The following is a 17,743-nucleotide window of genomic DNA, read 5'->3' as shown; positions in this document are numbered from 1 at the left end:
CTAACTGAATATTAATGTTCGCTATTTTAAACTAAATACATCGGATGTGGCAGTGCAAATATAGTAACACAAACAATGGAAGTCTCAAAAAATGAATACAGGCCAACAGTAGGAGCCTTGAATGGTCTACGTAATTCTAGAACAGCATGTTAATACAGAAAATTTCAACAGTGCACATTTTGATTACTTGAGTTGAGAGGAGAAATGAAAACAAACATTATGGCTGATGCAGAAACCAAAATGCAGTTAATGCTTAGTTCAGGCCTAGTTTGACCAAATACAGGAAAAATACAGTTTTGCAAAGTCTAGTGTTCTAGTTTCTGTGCTGTAACGTTCATGATGTTAAACACACATCATCCATAAGCATGGTGTAAAGTCTTATCTCCTGCCCTGAGTGCCCAACTACGAGTATCCCGGTTTTGGAGTTGGTTGCCCAGCCTCTCTGTAATCTAGCATGTGCTTGGGCCTAGATCTGCCCCTTGATATAAGTGAGGTCCTGGACCTATCCTGGACCTGGAAAGGCGCAACAAGGGAGCTCTCTTTTGCGGCAGCTGACTAACATCCCTGACATCAGTTAGCATGTAGAGCGGTGGTGGCAGCATACCATGGGTTTGTGAAGCAGTAGTCGTGACCAGACTTTTCTTTTGCCTGCGTCATGGGAGAGAGAATCTACTGGCTTCCTCATGTAAAGTTCTGCTGCTACTGTCTATCCTAATTCCTAATGCTATGGTAATATGCTTGTGTCTATATGTGTGTGTGTGTGCGTGTGATCCAGCGTGGAGTTTCCTATCCACCTTTCGTCACAGATCAGATATCATACTTACGACATTCATTGGTGGGGGCCATAACACCAATAAACACATTTGATCTGCTCTTACTGGAGGGATAGATTTCCAAACGCTGGCGTGAAAAGAATATCTTTAGTCTAATAAAATTCTATTTACATATACATACTGAATATCCTTAATCCAACACATCTTAATTCTGAATCTCTAGATATCCCTTCCACTTTGGCGATGGATCAAATTAGTTGTATTTGGAAAAGTGATTCTAATCCTTCTCATTTATATTCAGACAATAATAAATTACCCAACACATTTGTTTGTTAATCAATAATCTTTTTTATCTAATAAATGCAAATTTCTTTAGTAAGAATTTTAATCAATCCACAGAACATCATAGTTACCTAATCTGGCTCTTAGTCGTCCTCTTAAGTCAATCGATTCGTCACGCAACACGCTACAGTCCCAAGGATTGATATGGACCATAAACGTGTCCTCATTAATCAATGCCCATCTGTATAAGTGTCCTTAGTTCATCAGGCGAAATGGGCGGCAATCTAATCTGTCAAAGATTTGGGAAACAGCTGTCCTGCAGTGTCACTGTCCTCTCCGTCAGCATAACGTCAGGAAACAGGAAAAGATCGACCACAACTCACTATTCTATCGTCTTTTATAATGAAATTAATGACAAAATGTAGCAAAAGTCAGTTTTAGGCACATCTGATGGATGGTTAAGATCGTCCGTTGCGGTTTCTCATAGTCCATGATGTCACACTTGTCAGACATGATCCATCCGGTTTTACAAGATTGTCTATTGTTAAAGGTCTTGGCAGTAGTCCAGTCACGACCTTGTCAGTAGAACAAACTGAGCGGGTCATCTTGGGGCCACTTGTTCAGGAGCCTAGGGCATGCCCAGTTAGTCGGAAACCTCGTGGAATGGTAGCTGTATCATCGAGTCCATCGGTCGGCCATTTTAACGTGGGCCAAATTGGTCAACTTAAGCAAAACAAACACAGAAAGTAATTAAAACATGGAAATAACGAATAAAATGTTTAACCCTCACTAATTCCCGTATGTGTGTGTAATTATCTAGCATATTAGCGACATTCAAAGCCTTTATACTCACCCAGTGATGTCATCTGGTGCAACTTACAATTACATCACAAAAGCAACATATACCACGTAATATTCTATTTTTCTAGATTTAATATGCGTACGTATATTAGTTTATAAGTTATTTTAGCCATGCAAATGCAAATCCCGCGTGTAATTCATACATTAGTAGGGTTGATTAGATAGCAAACCAACACATTAATACTTATTATAATTAATAGATTATCCTAATTAGTATAAACATGCAGAATGGGGGGTAAACAAAATGTTGTTTTACCCGCTCCATCACGTGTGTGTGTGATATATGCAACACATACACAGAAGGGGTGTTGTAAGTGACCGACAGATGAGGAGGCCTGCAGGCTCCATTTTGTAAGCCCCTGGCCCGTTCATATGCACAAGATGAAGGGAAGGTTGCTTTCCTAGACAGTGGACGTGTAGTGCAGATACTCCTGAGATGGGAGGAAGGGGGCCGAGATACTGAAGTGGGAGAAGAGGAGACAATGCTGCCCTTGGAAATAGGTCCTTTTGTTGCAGAGGGCTGCTGATTCGTTTTCGTGAGCACTGCCATTTGGTAAGCACAGGACTTCAGTCGCTGTTATTTAGAGTGTAAAGTGTCCTTTAGTACAAATAGTATTCTGTCCCTCTTCCTTATCACTGTCATTGTGGCTGTTGATTGCTGGTGCAGAATGCTGGCACCTCTTGATTGGCAGTTGCAGAATGACTCTGTTGGCATTCTCCTGCCTGGAAATGACCATGCTGTGTAGAACATCACTCCACACAGGGTGGTAGACATCAAGAGAAGGCCACATGAAAGGAGGACTAGCCCAAACTGGTTTCGCAGGTGCAGACAGAGAATGCGTATTCCCTGTCTGCTCTACCTGCATAAAAGTGGGAGCTTTTGGCCCACTTATTGTTCCTGTTCCAAGTTCTCTCTGACCAAGGAAGGGGTGCTCTGATAGTACCCATAGGACTGCTGAGCAACCAGGGCTGGTGTTTGCCTGACATACAGTTCCCCAACCACTAGGGTAGATCATCTGGAGTTTGACCAGAAGGAAGAGCTGTCCTGAAGTAGCCTGGAAGTACCTTGCTTGGGAGAAGAGGGAAGGAGTGAACCAACCCTGAAAAAGGAGCTGACTGTCAGAGTGGACATGAAGTGGTTGACAGCGGACATGAGAGTCCATCCTCCGGACATTCATGAAAGCAACACTGGCATGCTCCAGGATCAGCACCTGTCACTTATGGATCCAACTGTTGCCTAGTCTGTGGCACTTGTCTGAAATGTGTGTGATCATATTGTTGACAAGCATTTATTAATTGCCCGGAGTGTGCTCAAACGGACTGTGAAGCACTTAACCCACAGCACTTACCAACAGCGTGCCAAAGTGAACTGCACCACTGAACGTGATTGCTGACAAGCTTGTCGCACTTGCCCAAAGTGTCCATAAATGGAGTCTGAAGCTGGTAGCCCATTGCACTAGCCCAAAGTGTGCCCATGTGGACTACTTCATTGTGATCCTAAATGCAGCTGACCTAGGGCTGATCCAAAGTTCTGACAGTTATGTAATAACGGCTGGGCACAGCTCTGAATTTGGTTTGACTCGCACAAGTGACACCATTCTATTTTGCTATTAATGTATTATGTCTGACCTGCTGCATGCCTAAACAAACAGGAACAGAGATCACATTCACAATTTACTGCTCATTAGTGACCGTGCAGAAAGGCTAAGGGAGTATTATACATAGTCCATGTTGTTTTTTTAATAACTTTCGGTTCATGTTCAGAAACACAAGTGTCTGGTTAAGAGAAATGGCCACTGACATATGACTGCCTCTGGGGATGGAGCTCTAAGGGCCATATTATCAAGAACGTCGATAACATTACCGCCGGTTTAACGGCATGAAACTGCCGCTAACGCGGCGATAAGGGGCTTGATAATATGCCCTTGTGAATTCCAATAGAAGCCCAGGTTTGATGTCCTTCACACAAAAACCTGGGCTTCTATTGGAATTGGAATTATCAAGCCCCTTATCGCCGCTTTAGCGGCAGTTTCCTGCCGCTAAAGCGGGGATAATGTTATCACCATTCTTGATAATATGGCCCTAAGTCCCGTCCATCAGGGGGCAAAGCGTCAGGCGTAAAACAACATCCTAAAGGCCCAATGAGGCAAACCACGTGGGACAATTGTGCACACAACCCATCTAAAGTGCACTAAAGCTAAAAAGCCCTGGGTCTCAGTGCTGGTGAATCAACCAAGAAAAAGGAGCATACTATTTATTTTACACAATATATGTCTTTCAGGGAATTGGGGTTGAGTTTGACCACAAAACCTGGGACAAAATGGAGAAGGTAACGATAATGAGTAGTGTCATGAAGAAGGAACATTTATTTTTGACTAGATAGACGGTCGTATTGAGTCATTCTAAACAGAGAACAGAGTTTCTACTAGAGAAATAGATGATCTGAACCTCTCAGAGTAACATACCCATGTTAGAATAAAGACAGCTTTAGGGAGAAGTACACTTACCTTTTTTAACTATTACAACTTTATGGTGATAAGAAAAAACACAAATGTGGGGATGAAAGTTGGGCTCTCTTTGTCCCAGAGACTTGTATAGATGTATTAAAGAGGTCCCCAAGCCTCACACAATTTTACAAAGGGTCACTCACCACCTGCCAAGGGCATGGATGGAGAGAGTATGATTGCTAATGTGAAAGGATCTACGAGGAGGACATTGTGAATGTGGGGGTGACAATGTACCCTAATTGGTAAATGAACATATAACTCCACTGTTGTGATCCAACTGTCTGAATATTTTTGTTGGTCCACCTAGCATACCCATCTTGCATGTACTGTGACACCTTGGCCTGTCACTGACAAAGTCGAGGCCCATAACCTTTTACGTGACATGAAGAGGCATACCAAGTCTGCCATCTTCTATGGAAATGGGGCTACTGCTCATGTCCTGGGATGCTGGGATGAAGCAGTGGTGGTAGCCTGATGATTTTTGTGAGTAAATAGTCCTAAGAAGACCATTTTTCTGTCTAAAGAGAGGGATGTGGTCTACGCCGCACTTGGGCAAAGCTCTGCTTAGCTCTATCACCCAGATCAGGCATTTTGTGTGCATGCACAGAGCACGTATGCATGGTGGATATGTGGCACATATGTTGTAGCAAGACTATCTGAGTAGGGAGAGCATGATTGCTGGAACAAGTGGGCTCCATTGAGGATTGACACTGACTTAGCATGGCAGAGATGAGTGGGTGAGATCCAAAGTGTTAGAAATTGGGTTTCTGGTTGACTGGGGTGTGATTCTGGTCAAGCAGCAACCACAATACTACTCAGGTAAGGCACAAGAAAACCTCAAATTAACATGTGCTCAATACCCTGGTGGCTTGGCAAAGAGCAGCCAGGCTTAACCTAGAAGTAATGTGTAAAATATTTGGGTAACACTTCAGTCAGTTGAATTGTGAAAACATCACACAAAAGATCCCACACAAAGTTAGAAAAATAGAGCTTAGTGTAATAATTGAAACAAGACCAAAATGAGAAAACTCCAATCAGTAGAACCGGAGTTATGCATTTTTAAAGAATAATCTGCAATCTAGCCTAAAAGAATAAAGTGGCAACCACAGTTATCTGGTCAAGCTGGACCTGCTCAAAGTCAAAAGTTCAGGCCAACCATGATGGAGAACGGTGATGTGTGTGAACTAATGGGAAAAAACTGAAAAAACACATTGGAAATACAATAAGTAAAGAATTAAAGGAAACACTTTAAAGGAAATATAATTTTAAGGAAAAAAACAAAATTAGATTAAACTTGGGTAGAGTTTAGGACTACTGTGGCATTTTTTAGTTTGGGCATAGAAAGTGTTTTTTAGAGATCAGGAACGGGGGGTGTAGGGGTGGTGTGGTGTTTTCAAGGTTCATGGATGAGTGGTGTGTAAGTGTGTTAGGTGTTTTTAGGTTTCAGGGATGGGTGAAGTGTAAGGTGTTGAGGGCTTTTAAGGTTCATGGGTGGGGTGAGTTTAGGGCTGGTGAGCATTTTTTTAGGTTCAATTATGGCAGCGGCTGTTTTGGTGAAGAGGTTTTAGGGTTCAGGATGGGGTTTAGTTTAGGGCAGAGAGGGGTTTTAAAGATTCAGGGATGGATGGAGTTTCAATGTAAAAAAGGGGTTTTTGGAGTTCATGGATGAGCAGTTTAGGGTGATGAGTTCTTATGGCTCATGTATGGCTGGTGTTTAATGGTGGCGAGGGTTTTTTAGTGTTTAGGAATGGGTGTAGTTTGGGTGTGGGTGAGGTTTGTGATTAATGGAATTTAAGCATCGAAAGGGGTTTTAAGGGTTCAGGAATGGGTGGAGTTAGGGATAGTGAGTGATTTTATGGCTCAAGGATAGAGGATATTTGGGATACAAAGGGCTTTTAGGCTTCAAGGGCGAGTGCAGTGTAGGTGTTGTGATGGGTTTTAGGGGGCAAGGATAGATGGTGTTTAGGAGTTGTGACGGGTCAGCGATGGATGTGTTCACATGTGGTAATGGGTCAGCAAATTATATGCATCCAAAGTAATTGTTTGACAATGTAAAATATATAAGTATGAAATAATGTCCCCTTCTGAAAGTAAGACATGCATCCACAGTATTTACAATTAAGCATGCAAAAGCCAATTTTGACCAAAAAGACATTCTATGAACTGGTTTCTAAAAAAGGGTAAATGCTATTCATTCAGAAAATTTCCATTAAACAGTTTAGATGAAATGGTTTCTCGCTAATGATATCCCATGAAGATGAAATCACATACAACTGGAGCGCGGACTGGATACAGTCCGAGATTAGTCCTTCTGAAGTTTAATCTTCTCAAGTTTGTGCCGAGTCCCATTCAAGCAAAGAGAGCATCACAGGTTGGGGTCAATGGGGTTCAAAGAGGGGACCATGCTTCATGGACGGGTGAGCTGGAGTCCCCCGTGGGCTGTAGATGCTGCTGTGCAAGGAGATGGGCTGGGGCCTGCTCGCACTAATTTTCTGAGTGAGCAGCACGGTTCTGGTGTGAAAAACCCAAAAGCTTGAGAGCCACATCAAGGGTCCAGGACTTTAGCGGCACCACTTGGGGGCTCAGGAAGTAGCTGAAGATGGGTACAGGAGCTGTTGGGTGCCTTTTATGTCCCTGAGGCTCAGATCAGGAGGCCAGCAGTATAGCCCTTTGAGTCATGTTGCATGTCCAGTTTTTCCTTCCCATACATGGGGGCGGAGGCAACAGGTCAGCACAGCAGGGCAGCAGTTCTTTCAGAGCAGATGTCAAGCAGAGTGGCAGTCCTTGTAGCAGCACAGCAGAGTATCCACAGGTGCAGATGAGTACTTAAGAGTTGGTGTCTGAGGTCCTTCTTTTCTTTTATTTACAGTTGTGCCTTTGAAGTGGGGAAAAGCTTTTAGAGGCATGCCTTTGAAGTGCACAGATTCCCTGTCTTCCCGTCCTGGCTCCAGACTAACTACAGGGGATATGCAGCCCTCTGCAGGACACATCCTATTGAAGTGTAAGTGGGAATGTGCCCAGCTCCTCCTCTCATCCTGCCAGTGTTTGGCCCATTCAGTCACATCTAAGGCTCCCATTATGTGTGGCTGTCTAGGAGGAACACACAAAGCCCAGCAGTCACCCACACCTAATCATGTGACCCAGAGACAGACTGCATGCACCAAATGGCTAGGACAGGAAAATGTCAACTTTCCAAAAGTGATTCATAATGGAGGTGGGGGGGGGGGGAGTTGTGCCCTTACCAACTCTCTTGTTGTTGGCGCAGGGCAAGAAAAACTCTTGAGGGCTTCTGATTTGTCTTCAACTGTTAAGGCATCATTTTGGCAGCATCCAGGTCGAAGGAAATCTTTTTCCATTGTTTCATGGCTGGGTTCCTTGTTTCAACGGCTTCAGACTCGGTGAAAGTGACTCGTACTGCTTCTTCAAGACTCTAATTAAGTTAGAGTAAAGAACTATATAACTTTGAGGCCCACATTAGAGTTTTCTGGGCTCCTCACAGTATTCCAAGAGCGAATGTTGTGAATCTTTCACCCTGTTTCTTTTTACTATAGTATTGGTGAACAGATTTGTTTGCATGTTTTTCTAAATATAATGTTTAAGTTTGAGCATATCATTGGTTTCACAGTGAGCACCATTATTTTAGACAAATTTTCATATTTGTGATGTGACTGTGGTTTTCTCTTTCTTTCTTGTATCTATGTCTAAGTTTTGAATAGGTATGAACTAAATGTATACAATGAATCTGAGGCAAAGTTTATTTAATAAAATGTCTTCTATGTTGAAGTAAATGTATGTATGAAATTCACAGCCACCTCTTGTTGTTTATAGTTTGGCTTTCTAAAAGTGGCATTTTCTGCATTGCAACTTAGAATCCGACGCCGCCATAAGTTTGGATTTTAAATTGTGATTCCAGAGACACCAAACATTAACTGGACATCTCTTCCCAGTTAGAAATTACAATTATAAAATATAATAAGGCAACTCCAATATTATCCTATGGGCGAGATAGGTCTTGCAGTGGTGAAAAATAAATTTAAGAGTTTTTTCACAACAAGGACATGTAAAAATTAAAAGTACATGTTCCACTTTTAAAAGTGCGGCCTGCCCTCAGGGCTGTCTAGGGCCCACCCTAGTGGTGACATATGTTTTCAAAAGGAAGGTTTGGGCCTGGCAAAAGGTTTATTTTGCCAGGTGGAAATAGCAGTTTAATACTGCACACAGAGACTCTGCAGTGACAGGCCTGAGACAGGTTTGTAGTGCTACTTAAGAGGGTGACACACCCAGCGCTGCAGGCCCACTAGTAGCATTTTGTTTACAGGCCCTGGGCACATGTAATGTCACTTTACTAGGGACGTATAAGTAATTTAAATTTGCTAATTGGCTATGAGCCAATGTTACTATATTTTAAAGGAAGAGCACAAGCACCTTAGCACTGGTTAGCAGTGGTAAAGTGTGCAGAGTCCTAAGGTCAGAAAAACTGAAGTCCTCAAAAACAGGAGGTCTGAAGGCCAAAGGTTAGGGGGAAACCACGGATGTCAGGTTTAACACGAGCCATTCCACTTTGCCACAGTTCCAAGCTCTTCTTGTTCACAGAAGGGTGTGCTCGGCAGAAACTCGAAGAGCTGCTGTGTGAGCAGGGCTGAGGTCTACATGACAGCCATTCTCTAAGGTGTGAGTGTACATAAGCTGATGTCTGTGTAACTTGCTTGGAAAGCAGTGGTCCGCCAAGTGCCCTGCAGCCGGCATGCTTGCTCAGAGAGGAAAGGAGACGGACAGCTTGGCCCTGCAGTAGGAGAGACTGTCCAAGAGGACAAGCTCCGCCCTGTTCCTAGCAAGTGGGGCATCCAGATGAAGATGGCATCAGGCCAAAGCCGCTGTTCAACCTAGTCGTCTGAGGTCACCCATTGCCCCATCGCAGTGTATGTGTCAAACTGCGTGAAGAAGCATCAGCATGCCATTCTGTACCCTAGCAGTGTGGAAAAGGGGGTGGCCTGATGTGTGGTATAACAAGTTAGAGTCACCTCTGCAGAAAAAGATGTGCCCCAGGACCCAGAGGCCACATCCGTTGAAGTCAAGCATCCGCCAACCAGGCTGGCTGCTCTGTACATCCCAGAGAGGAGGGCGGCTGCCACCCGCGGTCACTCTAGGTGCAATCCCCATGCCCACTCCATCCAGAGCTGCAGCAAGATATGTCTCAGCTGAGCAGGTAACAAGGGGCATGAGACCGAAAGACTGACTGTTACTTGAACACACAAAGAGACACCTGCCTTAGAAAGTTCACCTGTGCCAGTGCCAACTCTTTGGCTGAAGAAGTGACTGAACAGTCCTGCGCATGACGTCATGTGCTCATTGCTTAGTGAACTCACACCAGTGCCCAATCTTTGACTGAGATAAGACTGAGATGTGAGTCTCTGGGCTCCACACTATCTCCCTTAGAAGCATTTGACCGCTCGTCCTCGCTACCCTGAGAATCTAAACCGCTAGAATCAGAAGCAAGCGCCCCCAGGCACTACACCAGGGTCCCCGTGGCCCTATTTGTCCCAAAGTCCCACAAACGACTCCCATTTCACACCCTTTGCCCCCGTCCTCCTCCCCTTCCCCTCCGAGGTGGACAGAAAACATGGAAAGCTTGCAGGGGATAACAAGCATGGAAGGGAAGGTGAGTGACAGAAAGGGGAGGAGTTCACAGAGTGATGGGGGGGGGGGGGGGGTTGGCAGAGTGATGGAGAGTGATGGAGAGCGGCCACCTTCCCTCGTGGCCCAGACTGTGGTCTGATGATGGACGGGGCCCTCAGTTTGCACCGCTATCCATCTGCCACCCTTCACGTAAACTAAGCTCCCTCTGACACGCCGCCTCTTCATTGGCGCTACAACTGGTTCGGGTTAGAAAAGCATTAGGGGCCTGTGGTGGAGGCCGAAGCACAGCCTCTGAACGGCTGCCAAGTACAAAAACACAACTCTGGAGCCGATAAGAGAAATCAAAACAGAGTGTGGCCAGGCGAGGTGGAAGTTCACACAATAACAAGAAATCACCCTGGGTGTCGAGGAGGTGCGATGGAACATGTCACCCCCGTGCCCTCCATGCAGGGGCACAGCCATTACAATCAAAAGCAATAGATGAAACCTGCTCCACTCTGAAGCAGCTTACTAATAAGCAGACACAACTAACCAGCAACACATGACACACGCATTTAAGCAACACCAGATCCCGGTAGAAAATCCTTCATTTCACTCTATGTACAGAAGATGCAGGGCATGCACCGATGGATCTGATGTGATAGAAGCTATTGGTACCCACTAGAGCCCTCCTTAGAGTCAGGGGTCCCTGGGGGGGACACTGCCCCTCCAGATCAGGACCGGCCTGGTGTTCCAGGACCTGGTTCCCAAGGGCGCGGCAACACTGGACCGAGGTTTACCAGATGGGAATTCTAGGGCGAAAAAATCAATTGAGGATTTATGTGACACAGTGCTTAATTAGTAAAAAAAACACATAAGTTCAGAGCCCTCATCAGGTGCCCACTGCAATTTGCACCACCCATGACCTCTGACAGTGCTGCCAATGACAGTACTAACACAACTACAGAACATCACACTCCTACAAGAGTGACAATTCAGACTATCCCAGGCCTCTAAAGGTATAAGAATGGCATAGGCGGCAGGTATTAGCCATTTTTAATGTATATTGAATTAATATGCACCGTTGTGTTAATCTGTGAATTAAACGGACAGTGCCACCTTGTGGAAGAATGTCATAAGCGCCAGTGTTGACAATTAAATGTTGGTGCCCAGAACGGAAAACCACTGGCTCAAATTAAGCACTGGTGTGACATAGACCAAGGGCCATATGTAGGAAGCCAAATACCGGTCGGTTACGGCCGATTTTCGGTAAATATCCCGTTACCGACCGGTATTTAGGCATTTGCTATGTACGGGGCATATTTCAGGATTCGGTAATTTACTGAATCGGTAAAATTACCGATTCGGTAAATACCGAATCCTGAAATGAGATGTAGGAAATACTCTAATGAGTGTTGTGTAGGAATTAGAATTCGGTATTTACCACCAAATATAGGTTGGTGATAAATACCGAATACATTGCAAAAAGCAATATTTTGCTGAAATAAGAGTGCCATGTGGCAGATATACATGCCCTTAGGGCATGTATGTCCGCCACATGTGCACACATGCAGGAATCAGGGGTGCAACAGGGTGTCAATGTGACACCCTGCCACCCTTGAATGTGCTCTCCCCATTACCGAATCGGTATTTATCGATTCGGTAATGAGGCATACCTTCCCATTGATTCCTATGGGCCTCCAGGCCCATAGGAATCAATGGGAAGGTATGCCTCATTACCGAATCGGTAAATACCGATTCGGTAATTACCGAATTTCTCCGAATCGGTAACATTTACCGAATTATTACCTACATACAATTTACCGATTCTTAAATACCGAATCGGTAAAATTCGGTATTTAAGAATCGGTAAATTGTATGCCACCTACATATGGCCCCGTCTTTTTACCCATCTACGCCTGAGCATTTTTTCAGTCTAAGGTGACTGTTTCTTCTTCCCTCTTTTACCCTCCAAACTCCCCTCCCTTCGTCCCTCCCAGCACTAGTTCCCAGCTCACAGTTACTACCTGCTCAAAGCAGGAACAGGAAAAGCCATTTGGAATTCTGCCTGGTAAAACCAGGTCTGCACAGTTATTCCCCAATCTGGGGCATTAACTCATAATTGCATGGTACTTTACCACATGGTAATGTTGACTTTGTGTGTGCAGCTTTCACCCTGACAGTACTGTGCAAGGCACTTGTCTTCTGACAAATGTTTGCTTATTCTTCAACATGGAAATTAGGGGCATGTTTACTAGAAAATGGCGTGGCGGCGCAAGACTTCTTTGCTGTACCGAGGTGCATCATTAGGCAAGTCCGGGATGCGTTGTATTTACTGCAATGTGACGCATCCTTGTGCTTTCCTCTGCGTTAGTGCACAATTGGCTGCCGAGCACCAATGCAGGCACCCTGGCACCATGGTGCCAGGGTGCCTGCATTGCAGGGAGGATTGTTTTTGTGCAGGAAGGAACATCTTCCTGAACAAAAACAATCATTGATGGTTTTTTCCTCTTTCTATGTGAGCAGAAAACGAGGAGAAATAAATTTATTTTTTTATCTTTGCGCCACTTTGATGCCTCCTCTGGGCAGGCGTTAGAATCACACAAAATTCCTAGGTTTACAAAATCTTGTAAAACACCCACAGCAACACCCATGGAACACCCCTTTCACGCAGAGTAATGCGTACAAGGGGGCCATATTTACAAGGCCATGAAAAGCCACTCATGGCACAGTGCGCCCCCGGAGCGTCACAAAAGTGATGTTCAGTCTGCATAAAATTGCCGCAGGGGCATTGTAAATATGCCCCTTGGTGTTTACTTTTCTTTCTCTGAATGCATGATATGAGGAGTTTGTAATGTGAAACGTGACAATCTTGCTGAGTGTGAAAGGAAAGATAGTAGGGTGTTATCTTTCTTCAAGCACAAAACTAAAGGAGCTGTACATATATTTCTTATATAGCATCAGTTGGGAAAGCACAAATGGAAAAGTTTCTTAAGCAACTTTGAACTTTGAAGTTGGATAGAAACAAACCTTTTCAGAGGATCAAAACAAATCAAGCTACTTTACTTGCTGGTGCGCAAATGATAAATATTCGCTGAAACCCAATGTCCACACATTGTCATTTATGCACCACATCGTTTTATCAGTAAAACTGCATGTCTGTGCAAATATTGTTAAAAACACACAACTGATGGATGGAATGCAGAACAAATCAAAACATTCACCCCCAGTCAAGAGATCTGGGTTAAATCCATCATTTTTTGCTCACCATGCCACCCCAGTTTAGACCTGGCTATATGCAAATCTGTCTTGACCCGGTGCCTCATGGGAACAGTCCAGCCCGAACTGACAAGCCAGGTCCTCCCTGGACCGGAATCAAGCATCCTAGGACCGGTGTGCAAATGTTGTTGCCATTTCAATGAAAAATGTGCCCTCTGTAAATGACAGTGTGCTCCAAAATGCACCTAGGGAGACATTCCACACCCTTAGCACTCTCATGTTGAATGGACGTGGCTGCATTTTGGCTAATTAGTGGCCACGATTGTTCTTAATAATGACGAGGACAAGTGTCCTTCAAACCAATAAAATACCCATCTGCCAATGCAAAAGAAACCCACAACATCTGCATCCTCCTGGCTGCTAAAAACCAGGATGAGCTCGGCGGAATTCCAGGGCGCTCTTTGTATATATACTCTTTTTTTTATAGTGACCTTTGGTTAATGTTAAAAATGACTCATCCGCCCAGGTATTCTTTTATTAGCGGGCTGGATGGGAACTTTAAACACAATTATACTAATGATAATTATGGAGAGGGGCAATCAAGGAGTACGGTGGTCCTATGACCCTCAGCTTGTTAGGGGGACAAGTGTCCTACATGTAAAATCATGCCCTTGCAAATGTGCATTCAATGGCAAACCCTCTGATAATGTACCAAAAGTGTCCATCTGCAAAGTAATGTGCTGGAAAGGCCATTTCTGTTACATTGACTTCATTGAAAAATATGGGGGCAGATTTACAACCCCAATGTGACACTTTTGCACCGCAGTTGAGTCACTTTTGTGATCTGCCAGGTCAGGTCCTCTCTGGACCAGGAACAAGCATCCTGGCACCGTATCGGATTATTAATCCTCATCAGTCAGTCTAGCTTGAATCCAGGGGCACAGCGAGCAAGGGAACTACGTCTGCGCATACCCATGGCCACTTAGGGTGAACATAGCCAGCAAAACAAGATGATGCACGGAGTTTTGAAACCTTTCAACCACTCACACCCAGTCACTGAATGGACATGGCTTATACTGGTCCGGTTTGTGGGAACAGCACATTTGCTGGGATACAGCACACTATGTCAGTCTGCACCAGGAGCCACAGCTCAGAGTAGGACAGTGCACAGTATTCATAATACTGACACTGGTCTCTGTTTCACCCACATAACAAAATCCAACTGATGTTGTATGCCTTATTTGCATTCTCAACCACACATGCCTTAACCACGCATATACCTTAACCACGCATATGCTTGGTTAAGGCGGTGAGTGGTCTAGATGCTGGGATGTGCGGGCCCAGGAATAGGAAGGATCGGGAGAGGAAGTAATGAGTTAAGTGGGGCTGGGTTTTGGGGGGGGGCTCGATTTTAGAGCTCGGAGGGGTCTGGGTAGCTCGCGGGTCGGTTTAATTTTTAGGGCTCGGGGGGGATCAGGGTAGTGTTTAGGATCCGTGGTTGGTTATTTTTAAGGCTCAGGGTAGTGTTTAGGGCTTCCAGGGGAAGTGTTTAGGGCTCAGGAAGGGTTGGGGTAGGGTTTAGGGCTCAGGAAGGGTTGCGATCGTGTTTAGGGTGTACGGGGGTCAGGGTAGTGTTTAGAGCTCGGGGGGGGGTCGGGTAGTGTTTAGGACTCAAGGGTGTCAGGTAGTATTTAGGGCTCATGGGGGTTGGGGTAGTGTTTAAGGCTCATGGGGGGGTCATGGTAGTGTTAGGGCTCAGGAGGGACGTCGGGGTAGTTTTTAGGGCTTAGGGGTGTTGGGTAGTGTTCAGGGGTCGGGATAGTGCTTAGGCTCGGGGAGGTCAGGGTAGTGTATATGGCTCAGAGTGCCGGGGTAGTTTTTAGGGTTCTGGGTGGTGGGGTCGTTTTTAAGACTCAGGGCGGGGGGTTGGGGTATGATCTTTGCTACACATCCCTTTACCAGTCATGCCTTTACCATGAAATTGCATGGTAGAGGCATGCGTGATAAAGGAATGCGTTGTTCAGACGCATTCATTGTTGGGGCCGCCTATTAGAGGCACATGTGGTTTAGCCATGCGTACCTCTGTCATACAACTTATGAAAGATATAAGAATGTGTATCTGCTTAGCCAAACTTCTCTAAACCCAAGAATGGTGCATATTTATGGGTGCCTGGCTTTTGAGGGGAGGGTCAGGCAAGGTGAGACTTTCTGCATTTGCGAAGTGCATGGCTGTTCTACTTCCCATCACAGGCGCTTGAACTGAAAGCTCTATTGTGATTTGTGTTCAAATCGATCTGGACTTTTACGATTGAATCCTAAAGTTTGCAAGGCTTTCTTATTGTATTCTTGTTATTTTCTACATTTTGTACTTGAAAGTGAATTAAAGTCGCTTACCCTCCTGAGCGTTGAGTCACCCATGAGAAACAATGCACTCATGTAGAAAATGTTTTTGCATTTTGCAGTAAATGTCAACTAACACTGGCAATAGAACACCCACGCGCAAGCGCGGCCAAAGGGAAAAACAACTACTAATCAGTAACCACACAACGCACAGAAAAGGGCAGAATTAATATAGAACAGCTCACATCAGTGCATCACAGAGCCATAGGTATTTGTTCTGATCCTGAGATGTTGGCATAGATGATCAGCCTTGGTATCCTTTTTGCTAATTAGTGGCCACGATTGTTCTTAATAATGACGAGGACAAGTGTCCTTCAAACCAATAAAGTACCCATCTGCCAATGCAAAAGAAACCCACAGAACCGAATAACAGTTGTTTGGTGTCTTGATATTCAGGGGAGGAAAACGCTTTTCTTTTTATATCCAACCCTCACTCACTCTGGTAGCGGCATGCTTCATCATCGGAATCCTCCTGGCTGCTAAAAACCAGGATGAGCTCAACGGAATTCCAGGGAGCTCTTTGTATATATACTCGTCTTTTTTATAGTGACCTTTGGTTAATGTTAAAAATGACTCATCCGCCCAGGTATTCTTTTATTAGTGGGATGGATGAGAACTTTAAACACAATTATACTAATGATAATTATGGAGAGGGGCAATCAAGGAGTACGGTGGTCCTATGACCCTCAGCTTGTTAGGGGGACAAGTGTCCTACAGGTAAAATCATGCCCTTGCAAATGTGCTTTCAATGGCAAACCCTCTGATAATGTACCAAAAGAGTCCATCTGCAAAGTAACGTGTTGAAAAGGCCAGTTCTGCTACATTGACTTCATTGAAAAATATGGGGGCAGATTTACAACGCCAATGTGACACTTTTGCACCACAGTTGCGTCACTTTTGTGATCTGCCAGGTCAGGTCCTCTCTGGACCAGGAACAAGCATCCTGGCACGGTATCGGAGTATTGACCCTTATCAGTCAGTCTAGCTTGAATCCAGTGGCACAGCGAGCAAGGGAACCACGTCTGCGCATACCCATGGCCACTTAGAGTGAACATAGCAAGCAAAACAAGATGATGCACGGAGTGTTGAAACCTTTCAAACACTCACACCCAGTCACAGATCTAGACTTAATCCATCATTATTTTGCTCACTATGACACCCCAGTTTGGACCCAGCCATATGCAAATCAGTCTTGACCATGTGCCTCATGGGAGCAGTCCAGCCTGAACTGTCAGGCCAGGTCCTCCCTGGACCGGAAACAAGCATCCTGGTACCGGTTTCAGGGAATTACCCTTCATCAGCCAGGCTAGCTTGAATCCGGTGGCCCAGCGAGCAAGGGACCTTCACCTGAGCATTCCCTTGGCCACTTATGGCAAACACAGCAAGCACAACAAGATGATGGATGGAATGCTGAAGCCTTTCAACCCCTCACCTCAGTCACAGATCTGGGCGAAATCCATTGTTCTTTTACTCCCTATGAAACCCAAGTTTGGACCCAGCCTTAGTCAAATCAGTCTTGACCATGTGCCTCAATGGGAATAGTCCAGCCTGTATTGCCAGGCCAGGTCCTTTTGGGACTGTAAACAAGCATCCTGGGACCAGTTTCTGGGTATTACCCTTCATCAGCCAGGCTATCTTGAATCCTTTGGCACAGCGAGCAAGAAACCGACATCTGGGAATACCGTTGGCCCCTGAGGGTGAACATCGCAAACACAATAAGATAATGGACGGTGTGATGAAACCTTCCAACCACTCTTCCCAAGTAATAGATCTGGGCTTAATCCATAGTTCTTTTGCTAACTTCGCCACCTCAGTTTAGACCTAGCCATTTGCAAATCAGTCTTGACCATGTTCCTCATGAGAACAATCCAGCCCAAACTGCCAGGCCAGGTCCTCCCTGGACCGGAAACAAGCATCTCAGGACTGGTTTCGAGGTATTACCCCTCATCAACCTGACTAACTTCCTAGCTATATGAGGTCCTTGACAAGATGGGACTGGGAGCGGGCTTTCTGACATGGGTGCGACTAATATATGCATCTCCTATGGCTCGGGTGTGCACTGGGGGGACAATTTCGCCCAGGCAG

The sequence above is a fragment of the Triturus cristatus genome, chromosome 5_2 (assembly GCF_964204655.1).
Source record: "Triturus cristatus chromosome 5_2, aTriCri1.1, whole genome shotgun sequence".
Taxonomy (NCBI): Eukaryota; Metazoa; Chordata; class Amphibia; order Caudata; family Salamandridae; genus Triturus; species Triturus cristatus.
This window is presented reverse-complemented; position numbering follows the sequence as displayed.